This window comes from Primulina tabacum, chromosome 10 (assembly GCF_025594145.1).
Source record: "Primulina tabacum isolate GXHZ01 chromosome 10, ASM2559414v2, whole genome shotgun sequence".
NCBI classification, from domain to species: domain Eukaryota; kingdom Viridiplantae; phylum Streptophyta; class Magnoliopsida; order Lamiales; family Gesneriaceae; genus Primulina; species Primulina tabacum.
The window spans coordinates 39,368,103-39,385,556 of NC_134559.1; the positions used below are offsets into that span (position 1 = coordinate 39,368,103).

The 17,454-nt window shown below is 43.4% G+C and overlaps 15 non-coding genes and 7 pseudogenes across 15 annotated transcripts; all 22 read left to right on the forward strand.

Annotated features, from left to right (window-relative positions):
• Positions 1-372: 372 nt before the first annotated feature.
• On the forward strand, positions 373-491 carry LOC142517165 (5S ribosomal RNA). The gene has a single exon (XR_012812926.1). It is a non-coding gene; the product is annotated as a 5S ribosomal RNA (ribosomal RNA).
• A 681-nt stretch (positions 492-1,172) lies between these two features.
• Positions 1,173-1,289, forward strand: LOC142510671 (5S ribosomal RNA; annotated as a pseudogene).
• A 678-nt stretch (positions 1,290-1,967) lies between these two features.
• LOC142512170 (5S ribosomal RNA) lies at positions 1,968-2,085 on the forward strand (annotated as a pseudogene).
• Positions 2,086-2,769: 684 nt separating this feature from the next.
• On the forward strand, positions 2,770-2,888 carry LOC142513791 (5S ribosomal RNA). The gene has a single exon (XR_012809719.1). It is a non-coding gene; the product is annotated as a 5S ribosomal RNA (ribosomal RNA).
• Positions 2,889-3,561: 673 nt separating this feature from the next.
• Positions 3,562-3,680, forward strand: LOC142515854 (5S ribosomal RNA). The gene has a single exon (XR_012811676.1). It is a non-coding gene; the product is annotated as a 5S ribosomal RNA (ribosomal RNA).
• Positions 3,681-4,358: 678 nt separating this feature from the next.
• Positions 4,359-4,477, forward strand: LOC142517581 (5S ribosomal RNA). The gene has a single exon (XR_012813320.1). It is a non-coding gene; the product is annotated as a 5S ribosomal RNA (ribosomal RNA).
• A 679-nt stretch (positions 4,478-5,156) lies between these two features.
• On the forward strand, positions 5,157-5,275 carry LOC142515176 (5S ribosomal RNA). Its single transcript, XR_012811033.1, has one exon. It is a non-coding gene; the product is annotated as a 5S ribosomal RNA (ribosomal RNA).
• A 681-nt stretch (positions 5,276-5,956) lies between these two features.
• Positions 5,957-6,075, forward strand: LOC142507958 (5S ribosomal RNA). Its single transcript, XR_012806193.1, has one exon. It is a non-coding gene; the product is annotated as a 5S ribosomal RNA (ribosomal RNA).
• Positions 6,076-6,583: 508 nt separating this feature from the next.
• LOC142512896 (5S ribosomal RNA) lies at positions 6,584-6,691 on the forward strand (annotated as a pseudogene).
• Positions 6,692-7,372: 681 nt separating this feature from the next.
• On the forward strand, positions 7,373-7,491 carry LOC142513314 (5S ribosomal RNA). The gene has a single exon (XR_012809267.1). It is a non-coding gene; the product is annotated as a 5S ribosomal RNA (ribosomal RNA).
• Positions 7,492-8,139: 648 nt separating this feature from the next.
• On the forward strand, positions 8,140-8,258 carry LOC142509096 (5S ribosomal RNA). Its single transcript, XR_012807284.1, has one exon. It is a non-coding gene; the product is annotated as a 5S ribosomal RNA (ribosomal RNA).
• A 680-nt stretch (positions 8,259-8,938) lies between these two features.
• LOC142513059 (5S ribosomal RNA) lies at positions 8,939-9,057 on the forward strand. Its single transcript, XR_012809025.1, has one exon. It is a non-coding gene; the product is annotated as a 5S ribosomal RNA (ribosomal RNA).
• Positions 9,058-9,664: 607 nt separating this feature from the next.
• LOC142511251 (5S ribosomal RNA) lies at positions 9,665-9,783 on the forward strand (annotated as a pseudogene).
• Positions 9,784-10,462: 679 nt separating this feature from the next.
• Positions 10,463-10,581, forward strand: LOC142509004 (5S ribosomal RNA). The gene has a single exon (XR_012807197.1). It is a non-coding gene; the product is annotated as a 5S ribosomal RNA (ribosomal RNA).
• A 597-nt stretch (positions 10,582-11,178) lies between these two features.
• Positions 11,179-11,297, forward strand: LOC142512050 (5S ribosomal RNA; annotated as a pseudogene).
• A 578-nt stretch (positions 11,298-11,875) lies between these two features.
• Positions 11,876-11,994, forward strand: LOC142514516 (5S ribosomal RNA). Its single transcript, XR_012810406.1, has one exon. It is a non-coding gene; the product is annotated as a 5S ribosomal RNA (ribosomal RNA).
• A 680-nt stretch (positions 11,995-12,674) lies between these two features.
• LOC142511793 (5S ribosomal RNA) lies at positions 12,675-12,793 on the forward strand (annotated as a pseudogene).
• A 689-nt stretch (positions 12,794-13,482) lies between these two features.
• LOC142510534 (5S ribosomal RNA) lies at positions 13,483-13,601 on the forward strand. Its single transcript, XR_012808641.1, has one exon. It is a non-coding gene; the product is annotated as a 5S ribosomal RNA (ribosomal RNA).
• Positions 13,602-14,415: 814 nt separating this feature from the next.
• LOC142511509 (5S ribosomal RNA) lies at positions 14,416-14,533 on the forward strand (annotated as a pseudogene).
• Positions 14,534-15,218: 685 nt separating this feature from the next.
• On the forward strand, positions 15,219-15,337 carry LOC142508769 (5S ribosomal RNA). Its single transcript, XR_012806972.1, has one exon. It is a non-coding gene; the product is annotated as a 5S ribosomal RNA (ribosomal RNA).
• Positions 15,338-16,415: 1,078 nt separating this feature from the next.
• Positions 16,416-16,534, forward strand: LOC142513661 (5S ribosomal RNA). Its single transcript, XR_012809596.1, has one exon. It is a non-coding gene; the product is annotated as a 5S ribosomal RNA (ribosomal RNA).
• Positions 16,535-17,217: 683 nt separating this feature from the next.
• On the forward strand, positions 17,218-17,336 carry LOC142506331 (5S ribosomal RNA). The gene has a single exon (XR_012804626.1). It is a non-coding gene; the product is annotated as a 5S ribosomal RNA (ribosomal RNA).
• The last annotated feature ends 118 nt before the right edge of the window (positions 17,337-17,454 follow it).

A 17,454-nucleotide genomic window follows, 5' to 3' on the forward strand; every position in this document is an offset into this window, starting at 1 on the left:
TTGGGCGAGAGCAGTACTAGGATAGGTGACCCCCAGGGAACTCCTCGTGTTGCACCAATTTTCGTGTTTTTCTATTTTTGATTACTTGTTGACAGACGATTTTCGGCTCAAATAATCTGAATCTCGATCGGGACAAGATAAGACATGTGAAATCAACGTAGGTCGGACACTGCCGAATTTTTTATCCATAATTTATGTAAACGGTCGCGACACGAGGTCTTCCCAGGGAGGTCACCCATCCTAGCTCTGCCATTGTGCCAGAACGCTTAACTTCATGGTTCTGATTGGGCGAGAGCAGTGCCGCGTGTTGTCCATCGCCGCCCGCTCCACACGTACTCGAGGGATATAAGAATAAACATCCCACTCAATGTCGGGTGCGATCATACCAGCATTAATGCACCGGATCCCATCAGAACTCCGAAGTTAAGCGTGTTTGAACGAGAGCAGTTCTAGGGTGGGTGACCCCCTGGGAAGTTCTCGTGTTGCACCCTTTTTCGTGTTTTTCTATTTTTGATTACTTGTTGACAGACGATTTTCGGCTCAAATCATATGAATCTCGATCGGGACCTGATAAGACATGTGAAATCAACGTAGCTCGGGCACTGCCGGATTCGGACAAAATTGTAGTCTAATTTGATTGTCAACGGGCAAACGAACGAGGCTCATTACTCCGCAATGAGCTTGCGAGATTTTAACCTAATTCCTTCTCTAAGACCCTCTAATTTGCGATTTTCCACTTCTGTTAACCTTCCGTTTCCTCGAGAAATCCGCTTAAGAAGTTCGAAATTCGATTTCGGTTCCACTTTATCGCAACCCATGCATAAGAAAAGCTTTACATTCGCTATTTTCTTCTTCTTATTTTTTTCCTATTTTCTGGGAACATTAAGCGATTTTTGTTGTCGTGAGCCGGTTCTGTGCCGAAGAGTATGACCCAGATTACTCCGGAGACAGTTAACTAATTAAAAACAATTATGTCGACTGTTTTATCCATAATTTACGTAAACGGTCACGACCCGAAGACTTTCACGGGAGGTCCCCATCCTAGCTCTGCCAATAGCGCCAGAACACTTAACTTCATGGTTCTGATTGGGCAAAGCAGTGGCCGCGTGTTGTCCATCGCCGCCGTTCCACACGTACTCGAGGGATATAAGAATGAACATTCAACTCAATGTCTGTGCGATCATACTAGCACTAATGCACCGGATCCCATCAGAACTCCGAAGTTAAGCGTGCTTGGGCGAGAGCAATACTAGGATGGTTGACCCCTGGGAAGTCCTGTTTTGCACCCCTTTCGTGTTTTCTATTTTTTATTACTTGTTGACAGATGATTTCGGCTCAAATCACTTGAATTTCGATCAGGACCAGATAAGACATGGAAATCAACGTAGCTCGAACATTGCCGGATTTGGGAAAAATTGTAGCCTAATTTGATTGTAAACAGGCAAACGAACGAGACTTTTACTCCGCAATGAGCTGGCGAGATTTTAGCCGAATTTCTTCTCTAAAACCCTCTAATTTGCGATTTTCCGCTTCTGTTAAGCTTTCGTTTCCCTCGAGAAATCCGCTTAGGAAGTCCGAATTGAGTCCGGTTCCATTTTATTTTAATCCCAGGCATAATAATAGTTTTACATTCGCTATTTTCTTCTTCTTATTTTTTTTCTGTTTTCTGGGAATACTTAGCGATTTTTGTTGTCGTGAGCCGGTTCTATGCAGAAGGGTATTATGTAGATTACTCCGGAGACGTTTAACTCATTAAAAACAATTATTTCGACTTTTTTATCAATAATTTACGTAAACGGTCGTGACACGAGTACTTCCCAGGGAGGTTACCCATCCTAGCTCTCCCATCGCACCAGAACGCTTAACATCATGGTTCTGATTAGGCGAGAGCAGTGCCGCGTGTTGTCCATCGCCGCCCGCTCCACACGTACTCGAGGGATATAAGAATAAACATCCCACTCAATGTCGGGTGCGATCATTCCCGCACTAATGCAGCAGATCCATCAGAACTCCGAAGTTAAGCTTGCTTGGGCGAGAGCTGTACTAGGATGGGTGACCCCCTGGGAAGTCCTGGTGTTGCAATCTCTTTTTGTGTTTTTCTATTTTGATTGATTACTTGTTGACAGACGATTTTCGGCTCAAATAATCTGAATCTCGATCGAGACCAGATAAGACATGTGAAATCAACGTAGCTCGAACATTGCCGGATTTGGACAAAATTGTAGCCTAATTTGGTTGTAAACGAGCAAACGAACGAGACTTATTACTCCGCAATGAGCTGGCGAGATTTTAGCCGAATTTCTTCTCTAAAACCCTCTAATTTGCGATTTTCCGCTTCTGTTAAGCTTTCGTTTCCTCGAGAAATCCGCTTAGGAAGTCCGAAATTGATTCCGGTTCCATTTTATTTTATCTCAGGCATAATAATAGCTTTATATTCGCTATTTTCCTCTTCTTATTTTTTCTATTTTATGGGAATACTTAGCGATTTTTATTGTCGTGAGCCGGTTCTGTGCGGAAGGGTATGACGCAGATTTACTCCGGAGACGGTTAACTCATTAAAAACAATTATTTCGAATGTTTTATCCATAATTTATGTAAACGGTCGCGACACGAGGTCTTCCCAAGGAGATCACCCATCCTAGCTCTGCCATCGCGCCAGAATGCTTAACTTCATGGTTCTGATTGGGCGAGAGCAGTGCCGCGTGTTGTCCATCTCCGCCCGCTCCACACGTACGCGAGGCATATAAGAATAAAAATCCCACTCAATGTGGGTGCGATCATACCAGCACTAATGCACCGGATCCCATCAGAACTCCGAAGTTAAGCGTGCTTGGGCGAGACCAGTACTAGGATAGGTGACCCCCAGGGAACTCCTCGTGTTGCACCCCTTTTCGTGTTTTTCTATTTTTGATTACTTGTTGACAGACGATTTTTGGCTCAAATAATCTGAATCTCTATCGGGACCTGATAAGACATGTGAAATCAACGTAGCTCGGGCACTGCAGGATTCGGACAAAATTGTAGCCTAATTTGATTGTAAACGAAACGAGACTCATTACTCCGCAATGAGCTTGCGAGATTTTAACCAAATTCCTTCTCTAAGACCCTCTAATTTGCGATTTTCCACTTCTCTTAACCTTCCGTTTCCTCGAGAAATCCGCTTAGGAAGTTCGAAATTTGATTTCGGTTCCACTTTATCGCAACCCATGCATAAGAAAAGCTTTACATTCGCTATTTTCATCTTCTTATTTTTTTCCTATTTCTGGGAACATTAGCGATTTTTGTTGTCGTAAGCCGGTTCTGTGCGGAAGGGTATGACGCAGATTACTCCGGAGACGGTTAACTCATTAAAACAATTATTTCGAATGTTTTATCCATAATTTATGTAAACGGTCGCGACAAGAGGTCTTCCCAGGAAGGTCACCCATCCTAGCTCTGCCATCGCGCCAGAATGCTCAACTTCATGGTTCTGATTGGGGGGGAGCAGTGCCGCGTGTTGTCCATCTCCGCCCGCTCCACACGTACGTGAGGCATATAGGAATAAAAATCCCACTCAATGTGGGGTGCGATCATACCAGCACTAATGCACCGGATCCCATCAGAACTCCGAAGTTTAGCGTGCTTGGGCGAGACCAGTACTAGGATAGGTGACCCCCAGGGAACTCCTCGTGTTGCACCCCTTTTCGTGTTTTTCTATTTTTGATTACTTGTTGACAGACGATTTTCGGCTCAAATAATCTGAATCTCGATCGGGACAAGATAAGACATGTGAAATCAACGTAGGTCGGACACTGCCGGATTTGGACAAAATTGTAGCCTAATTTGATTGTAAACGGGCAAACGAACGAGACTCATTACTCCGCAATGAGCTGGCGAGATTTTAGCCGAATTCCTTCTCTAAGGCCCGCTAATTTGCGATTTTCCGCTTCTGTTAACTTCCGTTTCCTCGATAAATCCGCTTAGGAAGTTCGAAATTCGATTTCGGTTCCACTTTATCGTATCCCAGGCATAATAAAAGCTTTACATTCGCTTTTTTCTTCTTTTTATTTTTTTCCTATTTTCTGGGAACATTTAGTGATTGTTGTCGTGAGCCGGTCTGTGCGGAAGGTTATGACCCAGATTACTCCGGAGACGGGTAACTCATTAAAAACAATTATTTCGAATGTTTTATCCATAATTTATGTAAACGGTCGCGACACGAGGTCTTCCCAGGGAGGTCACTCATCCTAGCTCTCCCATCGCACCAGAACGCTTAACTTCATGGTTCTGATTGGGCGAGAGCAGTGCCGCGTGTTGTCCATCGCCGCCCGCTACACACGTACGCGAGGCATAAAAGAATAAAAATCCCACTCAATGTGGGGTGCGATCCTACCAGCACTAATGCACCGGATCCCATCAGAACTCCGAAGTTAAGCGTGCTTGGGCGAGACCAGTACTAAGATGGGTCACCCCCTGGTAAGTCCTCGTGTTGCTCCCCTTTTCGTGTTTTTCTATTTTTGATTACTAGTTGACAGATGATTTTCGGCTCAAATAATCTGAATCTCGATCGGGACCAGATAAGACATGTGAAATCAACGTAGCTCGGGCACAGCCGGATTTGGACAAAATTGTAGGCTAATTTGATTGTAAACGGGCAAACGAACGAGACTCATTACTCCGCAATGAGATGGCGATATTTTAGCCGAATTCCTTCTCTAAGACCCTCTAATTTGCGATATACTGCTTCTGTTAAGCTTTCGTTTACTCGAGAGATCCGCTTAGGAAGTTCGAAATTCGATTCCGGTTCCACTTTATCGTATCTCAGGATTAATAATAGCTTTACATTCGCTATTACCTTCTTATTTTTTACCTATTTTCTGGGAAAATTTAGAGATTTTTGTTGTCGTGAGCCGGTTTTGGGCAGAAGGATATGACGCAGATTACTCTGCAGACGGTTAACTCATTAAAAACAATTATTTCAATTGTTTTAGCCATAATTTACGTAAACCGTCGCGACACAAGGACTTTCCAGGGATGTCACCCATCCTAGCTCTACCATCGCGCCAGAACGCCTAACTTCTTGGTTCTGATTGGGCGAGAGCAGTGCCGCGTATTTTCCATCGCCGCCCGCTCCACACGTACTCGAGGGATATAAGAATAAACATCCACTCAATGTCCGGTGCGATCATACCAGCACTAATGCACCGGATCCCATCAGAACTCCGAAGTAAAGCGTGCTTGGGCGAGAGCAGTACAAGGGTGGGTGACCCCCTGGGAAGTCCTTGTGTTGCACCTCTTTTCGTGTTTTTCTATTTTTGATTACTTGTTGACAGACGATTTTCGGCTCAAATCATCTGAATCTCGATTGGGACCAGATAAGACATGTGAAATCAACGTCGCTCGGGCACTGCCGGATTCTGAAAAATTGTAGCCTAATTTGATTGTAAACGGGCAAACGAACGAGACTCATTATTCCGCAATGAGCTGGCGAGATTTTAGCTGAATTCCTTCTCTAAGACCCTCTAATTTGCGATTTTCCGCTTCTTTTAAGCTTCTGTTTCCTCGAGAAATCCGCTAAGGAAGTCCGAAATTTGATTATGGTTCCATTTTATCGTATCTCAGGCATAATAATAGCTTTACATTCGCTATTTTCTTCTTCTTATTTTTTTCCTATTTCTGGGAACATTTATCGATTTTTGTTGTCGTGAGCCGGTTCTGTGCGGAAGGGTATGACGCAGATTACTCCGGAGACGGTTAACTCATCAAGAACAATTATTTCGACTGTTTTATCCATAATTTATGTAAACAATCGCGACACGAGGACTTCCCAAGGAGGTCACCCATCCTAGTTCTGCCTTCGCGCCAGAACGCTTAACTTCAAGGTTCTGATTGGGCGAGAGCAGTGCCGCGTGTTGTCCATCGCCGCCCGCTCCACACGTACGCTAGGCATATAAGAATAAAAATATCACTCAATGTCGGGTGCGATCATACCAGCACTAATGCACCGAATCCCATCATAACTCCGAAGTAAAGCGTGCTTGGACGAGAGCAGTACTAGGATGGGTGACTCCCTGGGAAGTCCTCGTGTTGCACCCTTTTTCGTGTTTTTCTATTTTTGATTACTTGTTGACAGACGATTTTCGGCTCAAATCATCTGAATCTCGATCGGGACCAGATAAGACGTGAAATCAACGTAGCTCGGGCACTGCCGGATTTGGACAAAATTGCAACCTAACTTGATTGTAAACGGGCAAACGAATGAGACTCATTATTCCGCAATGAGCTGGCCAGATTTTAGCTGAATTCCTTCTCTAATACCCTCTAATTTACGATTTTCTGCTTTTGTTAATCTTCCGTTTCATCGAGAAATCCGCTTAGGAAGTCCGAAATTCGATTCAGGTTCCATTTTATCGTATCCTAGGAATATTAATAACTTTCTATTCGCTATTTTCTTCTTCTTAATTATTTTTCTATTTTCTGGGAACATTTAGCATATTTTGTTGTTGTGAGCCGGTTCTATGCGGAAGGGTATGACGCAGATTATTCGGGAGACGGTTAACTCAGTACCTCGGGGGATATAAGAATAAACATCCCTCTCAATGTCGGGTGCGATCATACCATCACTAATTCACCGGATCCCATCAGAACTCCGAAGTTAAGCGTGCTTGGGCGAGAGCTATACTAGGATGGGTGACCCCTCATGTTGCACCCTTTTTAGTGTTTTTCTTTTGTTGATTACTTGTTGACAGACGATTTTCGGCTCAAATAATCTGAATCTCTTTCGGGACCAGATAAGACATGTGAAATCAACGCAGCTCAGGCACTGCCGGATTTGGACAAAATTGTAGGTTAATTTGATTGTAAACGGGCAAAAGAACGAGACTCATTCTACGCAATGAGCTGGCGAGATTTTAGCCGAATTCCATCTCTAAGACCCTCTAATTTGCGATTTTCCGCTTCTGTTAAGCTTCCGTTTCCTCGAGAAATCCGCTTAGGAAGTCCGAAATTCGATTCTGGTTCCATTTTATCGTATCCCAAGCATAATAATAGCTTTACATTCCCTATTTTCTTCTTCTTATTTTTTTTGTATTTTCTGGGAACATTTGGCGATTTTTGTTGTCGTGAGCCTGTTCTGAGCGGAAGGGTATTACGTAGATTACTCCGTAGAAGTTTACCTCATTAAAAACAATTATTTCGACAGTTTTATCCATAATGTACGTAAACGGTCGCGACACAAGGACTTCCCAGGGAGGTCACACATCCTAGCTCTGCCATCGCGCCAGAACGCTTAACTTCATGGTTCTGATTGGGCAAGAGCAGTGCCGCGTGTTGCCCATCGCCGCCCACTCCACACGTACTCGAGGGATATAAAAATAAACATCCCACTCAATTCGGGTGCGATCATACCAGCACTAATGCATCGGATCCCATCAGAACTCCGAAGTTAAGCGTGCTTGGGCGAGAGCAGTACTAGGATGGTTGACCCCTTGGGAAGTCCTCGTGTTGCACCCCTTTTCGTGTTTTTCTATATTTGATTACTTGTTGACATGTGATTTTCGGCTCAAATCATATGAATCTCGAATGAGATCAGATAAGACATGTGAAATCAACGTAGCTCGGGCACTGCCGGATTTGAACAAAATTGTAGCCTAATTTGATTGTAAACGGGCAAACGAACGAGACTCATTACTCCGCAACGAGGTGGCGAGATTTTAGCTGAATTCCTTCTCTAAGACCCTCTAATTTGCGATTTAACGCTTCTATTAAGCTTCCGTTTCCTCGATAAATCCGCTTAGGAAGTTCGAAATTCGATTCCGGTTCCATTTATCATATCCCAGGCATAATAATAGTTTTACATTAGCTATTTTCTTCTTCTTAATTTGTTTATATTTTCTGGGAACTTTTAGCAATTTTTGTTGTTGTGGGCCGGTTCTGTGCGGAAGGGTATGACGTAGATTATTCCGGAGACGGTTAACTCATTAAAAACAATTATTTCGACTGTTTTCTCTATAATTTACGTAAACGGTCACGACACGAGTACTTTCCAAGGAGGTCACCCATCCTAGCTCTGACATCGCGCAAGAACGCTTAACTTCATGGTTCTGATTGGGCGAGATCAGTGCCTCGAGGGATATAAGAATAAACATCCCTCTCAATGTCGGGTGCGATCATACCATCACTAATTCACCGGATCCCATCAGAACTCCGAAGTTAAGCGTGCTTGGGCGAGAGCTATACTAGGATGGGTTACACCCTGGGAAGTCCTCGTGTTGCACCCTTTTTAGTGTTTTTCTTTTGTTGATTACTTGTTGACAGACGATTTTCGGCTCAAATAATCTGAATCTTTTTCGGGACCAGATAAGACATGTGAAATCAACGCAGCTCGGGCACTGCCGGATTTGGACAAAATTGTAGGTTAATTTGATTGTAAACGGGCAAAAGAACGAGACTCATTCTACGGAATGAGCTGGCGAGATTTTAGCCGAATTTCTTCTCTAAAACCCTCTAATTTGCGATTTTCCGCTTCTGTTAAGCTTCCGTTTCCTCGAGAAATCCGCTTAGGAAGTCCGAAATTCGATTCTGGTTCCATTTTATCGTATCCCAAGCATAATAATAGCTTTACATTCCCTATTTTCTTCTTCTTATTTTTTTTGTATTTTCTGGGAACATTTGGCGATTTTTGTTGTCGTGAGCCTGTTCTGAGCGGAAGGGTATTACGTAGATTACTCCGTAGAAGGTTAACTCATTAAAAACAATTATTTCGACTGTTTTATCCATAATTTACGTAAACGGTCGCGACACAAGGACTTCCTAGGGAGGTCACACATCCTAGCTCTGCCATCGCGCCAGAACGCTTAACTTCATGGTTCTGATTGGGCAAGAGCAGTGCCGCATGTTGCCCATCGCCGCCCACTCCACACGTACTCGAGGGATATAAGAATAACATCCCACTCAATTCGGGTGCGATCATACCAGCACTAATGCATCGGATCCCATCAGAACTCCGAAGTTAAGCGTGCTTGGGCGAGAGCAGTACTAGGATGGTTGACCCCCTGGGAAGTCCTCGTGTTGCACCCCTTTTCGTGTTTTTCTATATTTGATTACTTGTTGATATGCGATTTTCGGCTCAAATCATATGAATCTCGATCGAGATCAGATAAGACATGTGAAATCAACGTAGCTCGGGCACTGCCGGATTAGAACAAAATTGTAGCCTAATTTGATTGTAAACGGGCAAACGAACGAGACTCATTACTCCGCAACGAGGTGGCGAGATTTTAGCTGAATTCCTTCTCTAAGACCCTCTAATTTGCGATTTTCCGCTTCTATTAAGCTTCCGTTTCCTCGATAAATCCGCTTAGGAAGTTTAAAATTCGATTCCGGTTCCATTTTATCGTATCCCAGGCATAATAATAGTTTTACATTCGCTATTTTCTTCTTCTTAATTTTTTTTATATTTTCTGGAAACATTTAGCAATTTTTGTTGTTGTGAGCCGGTTCTGTGCGGAAGGTTATGACGTAGATTATTCCGGAGACGGTTAACTCATTAAAACAATTATTTCGACTGTTTTCTCTATAATTTACGTAAACGGTCACGACACGAGTACTTCCCAAGGAGGTCACCCATCGCCGCCCACTCCACACGTACTCGAGGGATATAAGAATAAACATCGCACTCAATGTCGGGTGCGATCATACCATCACTAATTCACCGGATCCCCTCAGAACTACGAAGTTAAGCGTGCTTGGGCGAGAGCTATACTAGGATGGGTGACCCACTGGGAAGTCCTCGTGTTGCTCCCTTTTTAGTGTTTTTCTTTTGTTGATTACTTGTTGACAGACGATTTTCGGCTCTAATAATCTGAATCTTTTTCGGGACCAGATAAGACATGTGAAATCAACGCAGCTCGAGCACTGCCGGATTTGGACAAAATTGTAGGTTAATTTGATTGTAAACGGGCAAAAGAACGAGACTCATTCTACGCAATGAGCTGGCGAGATTTTAGCCGAATTCCTTCTCTAAGACCCTCTAATTTGCGATTTTCCGCTTCTGTTAAGCTTCCGTTTCCTCGAGAAATCCGCTTAGGAAGTCTGAAATTCGATTCTAGTTCCATTTTATCGTATCCCAAGCATAATAATAGCTTTACATTCCCTATTTTCTTCTTCTTATTTTTTGTATTTTCTGGGCACATTTGGCGATTTTTGTTGTCATGAGCCTGTTCTGAGCGGAAGGGTATTACGTAGATTACTCCGTCGACGGTTAACTCATTAAAAACAATTATTTCGACTGTTTTATCCATAATTTACGTAAACGATCGCGACACAAGGACTTCACAGGGAGGTCACACATCCTAGCTCTGCCATCGCGCCAGAACGCTTAACTTCATGGTTCTGATTGGGCAAGAGCAGTGCCGCGTGTTGCCCATCGCCGCCCACTCCACACGTAGTCGAGGGATATAAGAATAAACATCCCACTCAATGTCGGTGCTATCATTCCAGCAATAATGCACCGGATCCCATCAGAACTTCGAAGTTAAGCGTGCTTGGGCGAGAGCAGTACTAGGATGGGTGACCCCCTGGGAAGTCCTGGTGTTGCATCTCTTTTTGTGTTTTTCTATTTTTGATTGATTACTTGTTGACAGACGATTTTCGGCTCAAATAATCTGAATCTCGATCGAGACCAGATAAGACATGTGAAATAACACTAGCTCGGTCACTGCGGGATTTGGACAAAATTGTAGCCTAATTTGATTGTAAACGGGCAAACGAACGAGACTCATTACTCCGCAACGAGCTGGCGAGATTTTAGCCGAATTCCTTCTCTATGACCCTCTAATTTGCGATTTTCCGCTTCTGTTAAGATTCCGTTTCCTCGAGAAATCCGCTTAGGAAGTTCGAAATTCGATTCCGGTTCCATTTTGTCGTCTCTCTGGCATAATAATAGCTTTACATTTGCTATTTTCTTCTTCTTAGTTTTTTTTTCTATTTTCTTGGAACATTTAGCGATTTTTGTTGTCGTAAGCCGGTTCAGTGCGGAAGGGCATTACGTAGATTAATCCGGAGACGGTTAGCTCTACCATCGCGCCAGAACGCATAACTTCATGGTTCTGATTGGGCGAGAGCAGTGCTGCGTGTTGTCCATCGCCGTCCGCTCCACACGTACTCGAGGATATAAGAATAAAAATCCCACTCAATGTCGGGTGCGATCATACCAGCACTAATGCACCGGATTCCCATCAAAACTCCGAAGTTAAGCGTGCTTGGGCCAGAGCAGTACTAGGATGGGTGGCCCCCTGGGAAGTCCTCGTGTGAAATCAACGTAGCTCGGCATTGCCAGATTTGGACAAAATTGTAAGCCTAATTTAATTGTAAACGGGCAAACGAACGAGATTCATTCCTCCGCAATGAGATGGCGTGATTTTAGCCGAATTTCTTCTCTAAGACTCTCTAATTTGCGATTTTCCGCTCCTGTTAAGCTTTCGTTTCCTCGAGATATCCGCTTAGGAAGTCCGAAATTTGATTCCGGTTCCTTTTTATCGTATCCCTAGCATAATAATAGCTTTACATTCTCTATTTTCTTCTTCTTATTTTTTTTCTATTTTCTGGGAACATTTAGCAATTTTTGTTGTCGTGAGCTTGTTTTGAGCAGAAGGGTATTACGACGATTACTCCGGAGACGGTTAACTCATTAAAAACAATTATTTCGACTGTTTTATCCATAATGTACGACTGACACGAGGACTTCCCAGGGAGGTCACCCATCCTAGCTCTGCCATCGCGCTAGAACGCTAAACTTCAAGGGTCTGATTGGGCGAGAGCAGTGCCGCATGTTGTCCATCGCCGCCCGCTCCACACGTACTCGAAGGATATAAGAATAAACATCCCACTAAATGTCGGATGCGATCATACCAGCACTAATGCACCGGATCCCATCAGAACTCCGAAGTAAAGCGTGCTTGGACGAGAGCAGTACTAGGATGGGTGACTCCCTGGGAAGTCCTCGTGTTGCACCCCTTTTCGTGTTTTTCTATTTTTGATTACTTGTTGACAGACGATTTTTGGCTCAAATCATCTGAATCTCGATCGGGATCAGATAAGACATATGAAATCAACGTAGCTCGGGCAATGCCGGATTTGGACAAAATTGTAGCCTTATTTGATTGTAAACGGGCAAACGAACGAGACTCATTACTTCGCAATGAGCTGGCGAGATTTTAACGGAATTCCTTCTCTAAGACTCTCTAATTTGCGATTTTCCGCTTTTGTTAAGATTCCGTTTCTTCGAGAAATCCGCTTAGGAAGTTCGAAATTCGATTTCGGTTCCATTTTATCAGATCCAGGCATAATAACAGCTTTACATTCGCTATTTTATTCTTCTTATTTTTTTTATTTTCTGGGAACATTTAGCGATTTTTGTTGTCGTGAGCATGTTCTGTGCGGAAGGGTATTACGTAGATTACTCCGGAGACGGTTAACTCACTAAAAACAATTATTTCGACTATTTTATCCTTAATTCACGTAAACGGTCGCGACACGAGGACTTCCCAGGGAGGTCACCTATCCTAACTCTACCATCGCGCCAGAACGCTTAACTTCATGGTTCTGATTGGGCGAGAGCAGTGCCGCGTGTTGTCCATCGTCGCCCGCTCCACACGTACTCGGGGGATATAAAAATAAACATCCCACTCAATGTCGGGTGCGATCATACCAGCACTAATCCACCGGATCCCATCAGAATTCCGAAGTTATGCGTGCTTGGTCGAGAGCATTACTATGATGGGTGACCCCCTGGGAAGTCCTCGTTTTAAACCCCTTTTCGTGTTTTTCTATTTTTGATTACTTGTTGACAGACGATTTTCGGCTCAAATTATCTGAATCTCGATCGGGATCAGATAAGACATGTGAAATCAACGTAGCTCGGGCACTGCCGGATATGGACAAAATTGTAGCCTAATTTGTTTGTAAATGGGCAAACGAACGAGACTCATTACTCCGCAACGAGGTGGCGATTTTCCGCTTCTGTGAAGCTTCTGTTTGTAGCCTAATTTGTTTGCGATTTTCCGCTTCTGTGAAGCTTCCGTTTTCTCGAGAAATCCGGTTGGAAGTTCGAAATTCGATTCCGGTTCCATTTTATCGTATCCTAGGCATAATAATAGCTTTACATTCGCTATTTTCTTCTTCATATTTTTTTTTATATTTTCTCGAAACATTTAGCAATTTTTGTTGTCGTGAGCTGGTTCTGTTCTGAAGGGTTTGACGCAGATTACTTCGGAGACGGTTAACTCATTAAAAACAATTATTTCGAATGCTTTTATCCATAATTCACGTAAATGATTGCGACATGAGGACTTTCCAGGGAGGTCACCCATCCTAGCTCTGCCATCGCACCAGAACGCTTAACTTCATGGTTCTGATTGGGCGAGAGCAGTGCCGCGTTTTGTTTATCGCCGTCCGCTCCACACGTACTCGGGGGATATAAGAATAAACATCCCACTCAATGTTGGGTGCAATCATACCAGCCCTAATACATCGGATTCTATCAGAACTCCGAAGTTAAGCGTGCTTAGGCGAGAGCAGTACTAGGATGTGTAACCCCCTGGGAAGTCCTCGTGTTGCACCCCTTTCCGTGTTTTTCAATTTTTGATTACATGTTGACAAACGTTTTTCGGCTCAAATCATCTGAATCTCGATCAAGATAAGATAAGACATGTGAAATCAACGTAGCTCGGGCACTGCCGGATTTGGACAAATTGTAGGCTAATTTTATTGTAAACGGGCAAACGGACGAGACTCATTACTACGCAAATCATATGAATCTCGATCGGAACAAGATAAGACTTGTGAAATGAAAGTAGCTCGGGCACTGCCGGATTTGGACAAAATTGTAGTCTAATTTGATTGTAAACGGGCAAACGGAGGAGACTCATTACTACGCAATGAGCTGACGAGCTTTTAGCCGAATTCCTTTTCTAAAACCTTCTAATTTGCGATTTAACGCTTCTGTTATGCTTTCGTTTCCTCGAGAAATCCACTTAGGAATTCGAAATTCGATTTCGGTTCCATTTTATCGTATCCCAGGCATAATAACAGCTTTACATTCGCTATTTTATTCTTTTTATTTTTTTTTCTATTTTCTGGGAACATTTAGCGATTTTTGTTGTCGTGAGCCGGTTAAGTGCGGAAGTGTATGACGCAGATTACTCCGGAGACGGTTAACTCATCAAAAACAATTATTTCGACTGTTTTAACCATAATTTACGTAAATGGTCGCGACACGAGGACTTCCAGGGGAGGTCACCCATCCTAGCTCTGCCATCGCGCCAGAACACTTAACTTCATGGTTCTGATTGGGCGAGAGCAGTGCCGCGTGTTGTCCATCGCCGCCCGTTCCACACGTACTCGGGGGATATAAGAATAAATATCTCACTCAATGTCTGTTGCGATAATACCAGCACTAATACAACGGCTCCCATCAGAACTCCGAAGTTAAGCGTGCTTGGGCAAGAGCAGTACTAGGATGGGTGACCTCCTGGGATGTCCTGTTGCGCACCCCTTCTCGTGTTTTTCTATTTTTGATTACTTGTTGACAGAAAATTTTCGGCTTAAATCATCTGACTCTCGATCAGGACCAGATAAGACGTGAAATCAACGTAGCTCGGGTACTTGCCGGATTTGGACAAAATTGTTTCCTAATTTGATTGAAAACGGGCAACAAACGAGACTCATTAATCCGCAATGAGGTGGCGAGATTTTAGCCGAATTTCTACTCTAAGACCCTCTAATTTGCGATTTTTCCGCTTTTGTTAAGCTTCCGTTTCCTCGAGAAATCCGCTTAGGAAGTCCGAAATTCAATTTCGATTTCATTTTATCGTATCTCAAGCATAATAATAGCTTTACATTCGCTATTTTCTTATTTTTATTTTTTTTCTATTTTCTGGAAACAATTATGATTTTTGTTGTCGTAAGCCGGTTCTGTGCGGAAGGATATGACGCAGATTACTCCGTAGACGGTTAACACATTAAAAATAAAAAAATTTTCGACTGTTTTAGCCATAATTTACGTAAACATTCGCGACACGAGGACTTCCCAGGGCGGTCACCCATCCTAGCTCTGCCATCGCGCCAGAAATCTTAACTTCATGGTTCTGATTGGGCGAGAACAGTGCCACTGTGTTGTCCATCGCCGCCCGCTCCACACGTACTTGAGGGATAAAAGAATAAACATCCCACTCAATGTCGGGTGCGATCATACCAGCAATAATACACCGGATCCCATCAGAAGTCCGAAGTTAAGCGTGCTTGGACGAGAGCAGTACTAGGATTGGTGACCCACTGGGAAGTCCTCGTGTTGCACCTCTTTTTGTAGTTTTTCTATTTTTGATTACTTGTTGATAGAAGATTTTCGGTTCAAATCATCTGACTCTCGATCAGGAACAGATAAGACATGTAAAATCAACGTAGCTCGGGCACTGCCGGATTTGGACAAAATTGTAGGCTAATTTGAGTGTAAACGGGCAAACGAACAAGACTCATTACTCTGCAATGAGCTGGTGAGATTTTAGCCGAATTCCTTCTCTAAGACACTCTAATTTGCGATTTTTCGCTTCTGTTAAGCTTCCGTTTCCTCGAGAAATCCGCTTAGGAAGTCCGAAATTCGATTCCGGTTCCATTTTATCGTATCCCAGGCATAATAATAGCTTTACATTCGCTATTTTCTTCTTCTTATTTTTTATATTTTCTAGGAACATTTAGGCATTTTTGTTAACGTGAGCCGGTTCTGTGCGGAAGGATATGACTCAGATTACTCCGGAGACGGTTAACTCATTAAAAACAATTATTTCAACTGTTTCATTTGAATCTCGATCGAGACCAAATAAGACATGTGAAATCAACGTAACTCGAACACTGTCGGATTTGTACAAAATTGTAGCCTAATTTGATTGTAAACGGTCATAGCCGAATTCCTTCTCTAAGACCCTCTAATTTGCGATTTTCCGCTTCTGTTAAGCTTCCGTTTCCTCGAGAAATCCTCTTAGGAAGTCCGAAATTCGATTCCGGTTTTATTTTATCTTATCCCAGGCATAATAATAGCTTTGCATTCGCTATTTTCTTATTCTTATTTTTTTTCTATTTTCTGGGAAAATTTAGCAATTTTTGTTGTCGTGAGCCGGTTCTGTGAGGAAGGGTATGACGCAGATTACTCCGGAGACGGTTAACTCATTAAAAACAATTATTTCGACTGTTTTATCCATAAATTACGTAAACGGTCGCGACACGAGGACTTCCCAGGGAGGTAACCCATCCTAGCTCTGCCATCGCGCAATAACGATTAACTTCATGGTTCTGATTGGGCGAGAGCAGTGCCGCGTGTTGTCCATCGCCGCCCGCTTCACACGTACTCGAGGGATATAAGAATAAACATCCCACTCAATGTCGGGTGCGATCATACCAGCACTAATGCACCGGATCCCATCAGAACTCCGAAGTTAAGCGTGCTTGGGCGAGAGCAGTACTAGGATTGGTGACCCCCTGGGAAGTCCTTGTGTTGCACTCCTTTTCGTGTTTTTCTATTTTTGATTACTTGTTGACAGAAGATTTTCGGCTCAAATCATCTGAATCTCGATCAGGACCAGAGAAGACTTGTGTAATCAACGTAGCTCGGGCATTGCCGGATTTGGAAAAAATTGTAGGCTAATTTAATTGTAAACGGGCAAACGAACGAGGCTCATTACTCCGCAATGAGCTAGCGAGATTTTAGCCGAATTCCTTCTCTAAGGCCCTCTAATTTGCGATTTTCCGCTTCTGTTAAGCTTCTGTTTCCTTGAGAAATCCGCTTAGGAAGTCCGAAATTCGATTCCGGTTCCATTTTATCGTGTCCCAGGCATAATAATAGCTTTACATTCGCTATTTCCTTCTTCTTATTTTTTTTCTATTTTTTGGGAACATTTAGCGATTTTTGTTGTCGTGAGCTAGTTCTGTGCGGAAGGGTATGACGCAGAATACTCCGTAGACGGTTAACTCATTAAAAACAATTATTTCGACTGTTTCAGCCACAATTTCCTTAAACGGTCGCGACAGGAGGACTTCCCAGGGAGGTCACCCATCCTAGCTCTGCCATCGCGCCAGAACGCTTAACTTCATTGTTCTTATTGGGCGAGAGAAGTGCCGCGTGTTGTCTAATGCCGCCTGCTCCACACGTACTCGAGGGATATAAAAATAAACATCCCACTCAATGTCGGGTGCGATCATACCAGCACTAATACATCGGCTTCCATCAAAACTCCGAAGTTAAGCGTGCTTGGGCAAGAGAAGTACTAGGATGGGTGACCCCCAGGGAAGTCCTCGTGTTGCACCCCTTTTCGTGTTTTTCTATTTTTGATTACTTGTTGACAGACAATTTTCGGCTCAAATCCTCTGTATCTCGATCAGGACCAGAGAAGACATGTGTAAGCAACGTAGCTCGGGCACTGTCGG